This window comes from Coturnix japonica, chromosome 1 (genome assembly GCF_001577835.2).
Source record: "Coturnix japonica isolate 7356 chromosome 1, Coturnix japonica 2.1, whole genome shotgun sequence".
Taxonomy (NCBI): Eukaryota; Metazoa; Chordata; class Aves; order Galliformes; family Phasianidae; genus Coturnix; species Coturnix japonica.
Genome location: NC_029516.1, coordinates 139,465,840 through 139,477,305, shown reverse-complemented (window position 1 = coordinate 139,477,305; position 11,466 = coordinate 139,465,840).

Sequence of the window (11,466 nt, the reverse complement as noted above, 5' to 3'; positions counted from 1 at the left end):
TTATTATTATTATTATTATTATTATTATTATTATTATTATTATTATTTTAAATGAAGGTGTTTTTTTTTTAATTTGAAGATTTTTAATTGATTCTGCCCAGAAGGAAGTCAATAAATTTTCAGGGAAGTGCTTGTGTATTGTGCCATAAATAAAGCTTGGGGCTAGAGTCTGAACTGTAAGTATTGAACAAATAACTGCTTATTAATTTAAAAGCAACCATCTGATGCATTGAATGGGGCACAGTTCTGTGGACAAAAAAAGGAACCTATCCATAATTCTTGAGAAGCGAACAACAGAAACACTGCAGAATTAATGACAGAGGTTTCTAACTTATAAGTGCTTTTTTTTTTTCTTTCTTCATAACCTTAAAATTATTTTAATATAGGTCTTCTGCATATACATACATGTAGGTCTTTTTGAAAGTGATGCCTTCTGTTTATTTCCAGGGGCCCGGGTGAACCTCATGAAGTTAAACAAATCCAAGTGCAAGGTCTTGCACCTTGGTCATAGCAACCCCTGATACAAGTACAAGTTGAGGGATGAAAGGATAGACTACAGTTCTGTTGAAAATGACTTGGGATAATGGTGGAGTCATAGAATTGCTCAGATTGGAAAAGACCCTCAAGATCATGAAGTCCAACCACAACCTAACCATACTACCCTAACAACCCTCCACTAAATCATGCCCTGAGCACCACATCCAAACGGTTTTAAACACATCCAGGGATGGTGACTCAACCACCTTCCCAGGGAGCCTATTCCAGTGCTTAACAACCCTTTCTGTAAAGAAGTGTTTCCTGATATCCAGCCTCAACTTACCCTGGCACAACCCTGTCCTCAGTACAGGAGAGACACGGACCTGTTGGAGCACATCTAGAGGAGTCACCCACAGCACTCACTACTTCTTCCTTCATGATGCATCAGTTCTGTTGTTTTGCTAGAAGCCGTGCCCAGCTTCTCCTCAGCTTGGTGAACACTAAATCTGGAGTGACCAGTTTCCAACCTTAATCTTCTACAGACTTTTGACTTACTGCTTCACGTGGCACAGAGCTCACCTGCATCTCCTCTGCAACAGGAAGTTAAGATCCCTGAAGCTGTAGGGCCTCTGATAATACCTATCCATCTCTTGCTCATCTACTTGAGTGCCCTGCAGACTGCTTACTTCCTCCAGACTGCAACACACCCTCTGTAGAAGAGATGGCTCTCAGCCTCCACAGAGTGGCCCCAGGTGCTCCCTGTAATCTGAGTACTGCAGAGCTGCATCACTGCTTGGGTGGGAGCTTCTGCCATAGCCGACACAGCAACTCCAACAGCTCCTGGAGAATGAGCTTCGCAGTGTATCAAGACCATACCTGAGGGACTATATGCCAGTAAGACTGAACAGGACCTTCTTGTGCCCTTCTGCACAAACTGCTACACAAAACGCTGAGTCTGTTCACTGCACTCAGGTGGTCACAGGATGGTCCCCAGTTGCTGGGTTACATGTACCTCAAGTCTCTCATCAAAGCAGTGGGAAAGGCTTCCTTCAAAGACGTGGCCTCCCCGTGAATCTTTGCATGTGAAGTGAAGACACAGGACACAAATCCACAGGAAACCAAGCTTTGTTAGCTCTGGTACTTTTGGAACAGCATGTTGCCTGTCTACTTAAGGCCATTGTACAGCCAAAGATGTATGGGAAAGGAAACTGGAATTTTATTCCCCGATATACCATGTTTATCTGCCTTCCTTCTATTCTGTTATTCATAGTGGCTTTTTACCAGTTGTCTGAACTTAAAAGTAGTCATCTTTAGTTCCCAAGATCACCCTTAGACTTCTTTGAAATAAATATTATCCCAAGTAAGCAAAGATATTTCCTCTCTCAGTTGGAAACAGATGCCTACCATTCATTTCCAGAATGAAGGAGGATATAGCTGCATATATTGAGAAGTGTTATTTAAGTTTTAATATTGTTTACAAATCTGTGTTTACAGTCAACACAGCAAAAGTAGATCCATTAAGAACAAATAAACAAAAATGCAACATGACTGTATGTGGCATGGCAAGAAGAGTATGGATCTGGATATTTACCACATTAATGTGTAATTGCAAAGCATATTGTGATGAAGGATACCTTTCTGTATGTGGCTTCTAAGAGGCATCATGGAGGAGTAAGTTAATAAAAAAATCAATTAAAGTGTTGTGCAGCAGTAATAGTCTCAAAACAATGTATTTTGAGGAGTCCCATATGAATATTTTACATATAATTCACCTATTGGTGTTCATATCTTTTCATAAAGTGGTTTCATAAAGTCTTCTATGTGTTTTACTTGTATTTTATATACGGTTAGTATGCTTACCTAGTTCTAACACCTCATTATTCTGATAATAACAATAGATTTAGGAGTGATAAAATTCTTTCCTGCCATTACAACTGTTTTTTTAAGCAGAAAAGTAGCTCCTTTTTTTCTCGTTTACTTAGATGTAAAAAGGAGGACTATTCCCAAATTCTAATTGAATTGTTTGCTCTCTAATACTTTGACACAGAGCTCCATCATTTGTGTGGCCTGTCCTTGGATGTAAAAATATTGCTGCTCCTGAAGTAGAGACAGCTCAAGCCAGTTTCCCTGTGCTAAGCAAATCCTCTGTCTGCCACATTTTGTCATGAGTAAAATGACGTTGACGTTAGTTGTTTACACACTGGCTGATCTCAAGATGGCATGTAGAAAGTGGGAAATTTCTTTTTACAGAAATGACGACAGCCATGAATTGATTTAATCAGAGTACCTTTGGTCTCTGTAATTGTCATGCCATGTGAGAAACTGGATCCATGAATGATCCAAGAGCTCTCAGAAAAAGAAGAATTTGATAAAGATTTTATGCTGTAATGCTACATGATTTTTGAACAGGCTCAGTTTCTCCAGTGTAAATAAGAGAAGGTAGAATTAGGAAATATTTTACATACAGCAAGATGTATGAGGAATTAATAGAGGCAGCTCATCATAGCCGACTATCTAAAAGAGTGCATATTCTATGCTAACTTCTAACTTTCAGTAAATAGCACAGAATCTGCATGGATTGAAGGTCCCAGGTGAAACCAGGGGATGTCTGACATGTAGACAGTTTCACTTATCCCCGTACCTCTCAAACCTAGGAGATCAGATGGTGTCCCAGGTAGGGGCACATTAATAATGAAAGATATTAATTATGTCAGTATGGTTTGGATAAATGATACTTTTGGAAAGTGATGCCAAGACTGATTTTTTAGCTCTAACATTAGTGACTGTAGTAAATGGCAGCTAGTGAGGAAATACTGGCTGTAGGTCTTGATCTGCATGCAGCTCTTGTTTCCAAGCACCGGCGTCGTCCAAGAGCTAATTTGTACCGGTAACTATAAGGCAGAAAATCTTCACAGGAACAATAAAAGTAACCAAAACAAAACCACACTATTGTAGTGTGTATTGTCCAAGGAAGTTGTGGATGCCCCATCCCTGAAGGCATTCAAGGCCAGGCTGGATGTGGCTCTGGGCAGCCTGGTCTGGTGGTTAGTGTTTTGTTTTTTGTTTTTTTTTTACTAATCTGTTGAATTTGTGGAGTCAGACAAGGAATGATGTTGACCTTTTGCAGAAGGGATCAAAAAAAAGAGTGAGCAAGCAATTCTAGCTGGAAGGGCTGGCAGCAAAGGGCAGAGTATTTGGTTGGTAGATTAAATTTGAGTTACATAGCAAATTAGGGATGAAGAAAGACAAATGATAATGGTTTTAGATGCATTTACTTATGCTTAAAACAAAAAGTCAGTGCCTTGAAAACAGATACAAGTGCTCTAGATTGTGACATCCTGTCTATGAAAAAGTCTAGTAAATGATATATTTTAGCACTGGATCCACTAACTTCCCCACCTTATTGTTTCATACATACATATTGAAATGCTATTTTGAGAATGTAGACATGCTAACAATGAGGATGGCTACATTTTAAGATTTTCTTGTTAATATTCATAATAAGACTAAGACACATCAATATTTATAAACCCATTTTATAGATCATAACATTTAATTGGGAAGAGTCATTTTACACAATTAATATAAGAGATGGTTAATTTTTGAGAGGGAATCTTCAGTTTTGGTAGAAAAAGATATTGAGAACCTCACTTCCAGACTGCACAGCTGATATTTCCTGTAAGTGGATGAAGAAATTTGTTACTAAGGATCTTTTCATATATGCCAGCCCTGATGTAGTGACTACATAGATTAGACAACATCATAACCTAACAAAGGAAATAAAAATATATGATAATTGTTCCACCTATGAATTTTACTTCCCATTACTACATGTGCGTGTTTTAATTTTTAATTTGATAGAGTAAGGTTAGATTTTCTGCTTCAATCTATGCAGTGATGGAATTCAGCTGCACAGAAGTAGATGTCTGAATCTGAGCTTGTCACTGGAGGCCCTCCATAAAGTCAGTGAAGAGATGTAAGCCCTCCAGGGCATACTATTTATTTCAACCTAAGCTGGACATTTTCACTAAGCAATTATTAGGAATCAAGCTATAGTGTTTATTTCTCTACTGTGTCTACAGGTATCTAAGGTAATTGGGTCATATGCAGCTTTCTGCGTTGTAGCTACATTTCTTATGTGTTGAAGTTACACTGCATTCTGAGTTATCTCATAAGGTAGCCAAGATGTCTCATTCTTGGGAATTACCTGTAGAGGAAATAGAGGTGAAAACTGTGATAATAAGACTGTGTGTTAATAAGACAGAGACTTCTTTTCTTAAACTAAGTCTGAAGAGAAATATTACATTTTTGTTACTGCATATATGGTGTACTTCTATTAGTTCATCTGAAGTATAGGTAGATTTTTAAGCTTGTCCTCATTAGTTACATACTTATTAGTTGCTCTTCCAAGGTCAGTCTTTCAAGGAGCCCATTGCCAAGTCTGTACATACAAAGTTGCCTAGATATTTTTAATGCACCTTGTGCCTGCATTCAGTATCTACATCTATCAGGCACAGCTATCTCTGCCGTTTAAATTAAAACAAAAAACAAAACAAAACAAAACAAAACAAAACAAAAAGGTAGCTCTGAAGCCTTATTTATTTGCTTGTTTACTTTTGTAGACATGGAAGTCTTTAGTTTATAGGACAGCGAACTGGCCAGGAGGCTGGAATTAAATCTTGTCTTTTTTGTAGGCTTCTCTGACTTTTGGAAAGTTACTCAGAATATGGTACACACACACACACGCACAGGATTAAATGGTACATTATCTGTATGTCTAGTGTAATATTCAGCCATCAAGATGTTTTCCTAGGGAAAGAAATTGTTGCATGGAGAGTACCAGTGTGGGTAATGGGATTTCTCAACAGGATGCTCAAATCACTAACCTATAGAAGCTAAAAATACATTTATTTGTCTTATCCTTGGAGATTACAGTGTCTTTAGAACTGCTGTCTGTCACTCTAATTTTTTAGAGCAGCTGGACTTCAAGTGAGGGGGCATCCTGCAACAGTTGCAATGAAAATAAACAAAATGCAGCTAATTATAAGTTAGCAGAATCCTGACATCTGCTTTCATTTACTTTAGTCTCTGAGTTTTAGCATTAGATGAAGAAGATGAAATATTTATTACACACTGATCACAAAATCACAGAATGGTTGAGGTTGGAAGGGACCACTTGGGATCATCTAGTCCAACGCTCCTGCTTCAAGCAGGGTCACCTAGAACACATTCCCCAGGCTAGAAGGAGACTTCACAACCCCTCTGGACAGCCTCTTCCAGTGCTCTGTCACCCTCATAGTAAAGAAGTTATTTCTCATGTGCAGATGGAACTTTCTTTGTTTCAATTTGGGCCCATTGCCTCTTGTACTGTTTCCAGGCACCTTTGCAAACAGCCTGCCCCCATCCTTTTGATACCTTCCCTTAAGATACTTGCACACATTAGTAAGATCCCCTCTCAGACTTCTCTTCTTCAGTCTAAAAGCTCTCTCACCCTTTCCTCGTAGGAGAGATGATCCAGCCCCTTAATCACCTTTGATATGGGGTACAAGACCACTTTCTTCATGTCTTGTGTCAAACAAATGCCACAAGTTCCCCACATACTGCTTGTAAACTAAAAACGGCTCATCAAGGAAAGAAGACAGCCAAAACTTCCACCCACAGAAAAATGCACGAGGGAGTCTATGCAAAACATCAGCTGTGGGGGGTTAGCTTATGCCATTGGCAGGGAAAACAGAAATATAGTCCATTCTATTCTAGTCTTAGTGACTTATGACTTGAAAACTGATAATGCAAAAATAAATACACAACAGTATTAATAAAATCAAGAATACGTGGCTGAGTGAAAATAAGTAGTTTGCGTGTGTGTAGTTTGGGTAATTTGATTTCATCATCACAGCTCTTATTCAGCGAGGTGCCAGGCACTCTTTTCTCACCTGGCCCATCTTGTAGCCTCAAGACTTATCAAAAGATGAATATTTCAAATGAACCATTCTGCTCTAAAGTACTCAGAAGAACTTGAATGAAACAAATTATGCAAGCTGCTTGAAGATAAACTCCATAGGAGGTGTCTTAACATGTTGGGGGGCATTTTTCCTTTCTATTTTTCCTTTTTTTCCCCCTTAATTATTAGAGAAAAGAGAAGGATTTTACAATGTGCAGTAAATTGATAAAGGCATGCAGGGGATTGTGTTTCGTTGCAGGGCATTAAGCAAAGCAGGGAGCTGTAAAGTTTAGAAGCATTTTGGTGAATATATCTGGCTCTTTTAAACTGAAATAAAAATGAAATAAACCAATAAAAGTTATTAAGAATTTTCTTTTTTCTAAAAATGAATACCTTGATTTTCTCTTACAGTAGTTGGAGTCATGGTTTTGCTGCACAATATAACACTGTTCACATGAGAAAAAGATAGGGATATTCATTTGAATGTTGCCATGCAAATATATACACATTGTATGAAGTATGGCTTGTATGTTGTTTTTCATGTGTTGTTTAGTTGTGGTTTATTGAGTTGTGGTGTTTTCAGTGGTGCTCAGGGATGTGAGATTTACTGGAGGGTTGTTAGAGTTAGGGTAGTATGGTTAGGTTGTGGTTGGACTTGATGATCTTGGAGATCTTTTCCAACCTGAGTGATTCTATGGTTCTATGTTTATAATTTTTGCTTACAAAGTACAGGGAAACTTTACTAGTCATAGCAAGGAGATAAAATATGTGTCTTCAGGTAAAAGCTGAACTATCCCATGATCCTATGGAATAGAGTTCATGCTGAATATCAGAACTAAAAGTTACACTGAGAAAAGAAGTACTGCCAAAAAAAAAAAAAAAAAAAAAAAAAAAAAAAAACCACAAAAAACACAGCATTTTGGTGACACCTAATTACAAAGAGCCATTAAATAAATGGGATTTGGACAACACTCAAACAAGCTGATTTGTTCATTCTTCTTCTCTTACAAAGAAAAGCAGATCAAGTCATGAAAATTTCTATTTTCAAATAAGAAGCTTATTTATTTAAAAAAGTTTGGTTCAGTAATTTGACACTGTTGTTCATCTGAACTTTAATGTTTAATTTAAAAATTGAAAGCAAAAAAGTTGTTTAAATAAAAAGAACTCACTGTTTCCTCATTGTTTATTCATACCACTTTGAGAATTTTCCCAGAATTTTCATAAAGTGGGAAATTTGAAACCAGATCTTTAATGTGAACATTGATATTTCATGAATCAGCATCTATAAAAAAAATACTTCTTTAAAGACTATCTCACTAGCTGCACACCAGAGCACACAGAACGGTCTCAGAAAGATTCTTTTGTCCTCATGAGGGAAAAGGACCAAGTTCTTCTCTTGCCATATACTAAAGCTGGCCTGCTGCATAGTACAAGCCCACAAACTGGATTTACTGGCCAACTCTTTACAGAGTTTTTTTTCTCTATATATATGGGGCATATACTATGGATGAAAGGCTCTCTGTAGGCTACACACAGACAGAATCATAGGACCATAGAATTGCTTAGGTAGGAAAAGACCTCAAAGCTCATCAAGACCAACCACAACCTAACCATATTACCCTAACTAACAACCCTCTGCTAAATCATGTCCCTGGGCACCACATCCAAACAATTTTTAAACACATCCAGGGATGGTGACTCAACCACCTCCCTGGGGAGCCTATTCCAGTGCTTAACAAACCTTTCTGTAAAGAATTTTCTCCTGTTATCCAACCAAAACTTACTCTGGTGCAACTTGAAGCCATTTCCCCTCGTTCTGTCACCTGTCATGAGTGAGAAGAGACCAACCGTGCTCTCGATGTAAGCACCTTTCAGATACTGGAAGAAAGCAATAAGATCTCCCGTCAGCCTCCTTTTCTCTCCTCATAGGGCATATGCTCCAGGCCCTTCCCAAGCCTTGTTGACCTTCTTTGAGCCTGCTCCAGCACCTCAACATCCTTTCTGTACTGAGGTGCCCAAAACAGAACACAGTACTCAAGATCTCCCAGTAATGTAAACTTGACCTGAGGGTAGCAAAAAGTACTTTTGATAGTAATTTGGGATCACAGAGTGATGAGATAGATAGTGTAACATCACTACACCCTGTTCTCTTCTTGACTTATCTCCTGCTTTACATGAAGCAGAATCAATGTCCCTACAAGCACTGAACTCATCGCTCAGAGTCCTGCAAAGCACATGCATGGAGTACTGGGTAGCTAATCAGCTTAGTGTTATACAATCATTTAACAATGCAAAGAAAATACTTTTTGGAAACTGGAATTTTGGAATTGGAAATTCCAAATTGGAATTTGGCAATCCAAATGGAAAAGAGGCATTTATTTTGTTTGTCATGGAATTCTTTATCTTACTGCTGTCCTTTGCAAGTAGTTACAGAATATAATCACTGAATCCATTTTCTGGATTGGTCTCAACAATGAAATAAGTTGCTCTATTTTATCAAAATCAAGTAAGAAAATAAAACCTGTATTTAAAGCACCCCATGTAGCAAACTATCCATGTGTAAAACTTAGTAAAAAGCTGTAATGCTTGGACTATTAGCTTCCACAGTATCATAAACAATTCTATTGTACAGAATCCAAAACTAGAGTTTTACATTAATCATTGGCTTTAATGGATATTAATCTCTTGGGTGCCATTTAGTAAGCTCAGGGGTGGAAGACAAGAACACAGGAGCACACATCACATACCCACAGGGCAAACCACCACTGTACTTATTAGACTTATACTCTCTGACCTTGTGCATAAAGATGTGAAATGAGGCTTGAAATATAAGAGAATGAAATATGACTTATACGAGTCAAATGAAAACGAAAGGCCTAAAGCAAAAATAAACAAATAAATAAATAAATCCCCAAACCCAACTACCCCCAACCAAATCTTTTTCTGATTAGAAATGAACAACTGCATTGGTAAGTTGCCATTTTTTCTGTAGTTCCAAAGGCCAAAGGTACTTTTCTTTTTTCTTTTCTTTTTTAAATACAGTGCAGTATAGGGCCATAGCCAGCAGATAAAGGCCATAGTGGTCTTATTTTTTTTATCAGACTCTTTTACTGTTGCAAAGATTTTTATTTCCCAGCCCCTGACCCTTTTTGCCCCATGTCACAAATGTCATACTGAGAGAATGCAGTCTTGCCTTCAAGTTAGTAAGAAATTAAGCAGAATTAAGTAGGACGAAACAGAGCTTTTCTCTCATTGACCTGCCCAGGGCTCAGCAACTGAGCTGCAGTAAGATCCCAAGTTTAAATTCCAGTGTTTAAATAACATGTCCCACAGAACTACTTTATAAAGATGTAAGCTCCTTTTAAATAAACTCAGGTAGTGTTTTAAAAATACCTCAGCAGTAGTTTTCTTCGGGTCTTCCTAATCCACCTCAAATACCTCTAAACACAATCAGTATCTGATAAATTTCATTCAAATCTATGTGCAGATGTTGATAATTAAATTTCTTATCAAGTAGAACTACTGGCAGGAAATCTTATCATTCCATCAAATCTTCCCAAATCTGTACATTTCTGGGTTGTGATTGAAAACACTGAACCTCAAATATTTTTACTAAGAAGTAAAAATTATTTTTGGAATCTCACTGTCATCTCCCAATTAATTTGACAAATAACATGACATAGCAGAACAAGGAGACAGTACCACCCAGTCTCTCTGCCTCCAGGATGTATAATGCATTCTCCATGACTCCATTTGGCTCCATTTCAAATGAGAGTATTCACACTGCTGAACAGAACTCAAGCATTGAGCTCTGATCCTAACTATGAGGCCATAGTTAGTCATATCTATGGGGCCAGATAGTGCTGCAGACTGACTCACCTCAAAGCAAATCTTTCAAATATATCTTGGGAGAGAGTTGGTTGTGTCATTTCTCCCAAGAGATGGAATCTGCTCCTATCACCCCCTCATTTCATGGTGTTGACAAAGTGTATAGAGACAGAATCATCAGCACCTCAACACAGCCACGGTAGAAGAAGGCTGCCATGGGAAGGGACTTGGTGGTAGCATGAAACCAACCCAGAATAGAAGAGAAGCTGGCTATTGATGGGGACGTTTACACTCCTCCACTTCACTAGGCCACCTGACCTGGCTCAGGAAAAACTCAACCTGAAGTTTGTCCTGAGCCACTAAATGGCATTTTCACTCCAGCAAGGAGGAAACTCCTCATCTGGTGTAAAAAATTTTTTTGGAGCCACTCATTTCTGTGTTGTTGTTTGGTTGATTATATTTCCCCCACAGGAATGCGGAAAAACATTTGCTCTCAAAAAAGGTTAGTCTACACTCTTCTAATTTCAACTTACTGAATTTGTATTTTCTTTCTCTGTACTTAATCCTGAATAGTAAAGTATGAGAGGAAGGAAGAAATAGTAAACTGAAAATATTTATATATATGGAAGTAATAAACCTTCTAATGGAAAATAAGAGCAAAACATGATTCATGTCAAAGACGTTAAGCCACAGCATATACAAAAAATGCTGTAAAACAATATGAGCATCATTCCTACAACAGCAGAAGAACAAAGCAATGCAGGTATTTATCTATAACTGGTGTTTGTTTGTTCTTAGAACATGTGGTGTATATAATATCTACACGAAAATATCATTACAGAATTATAATTGTTATGTAAAATATGCAGACATGGCTTCAGAAGGTTAAGTATTCAGGGTAGAATTTAAATCCTTTTAGATGTTGGGGGGGGGGGGGGGAAGTGATTTTGCATAGTCCTTCCTAAAACTTGTGACACAATGAGTGCAATTTGCTCACCGCTTATTGTTTTGCATATAGAATAAGTACCTTAAAAGAATTCTGAGTGTTTTGGTTTTAAGCAGCAAGCAAACTGAAATGAATGAGAAGCCAGATTTTGTTCTGATGCATTACACTTATCAACAGTTTGAGAGAAATATATAGTTGAAATTAAGTGTTTTGAAGAAAAGAATAAAAGAACTGTTGGAATGCTGTAACACGCCAGCCTGACAGCTGAGCTTGG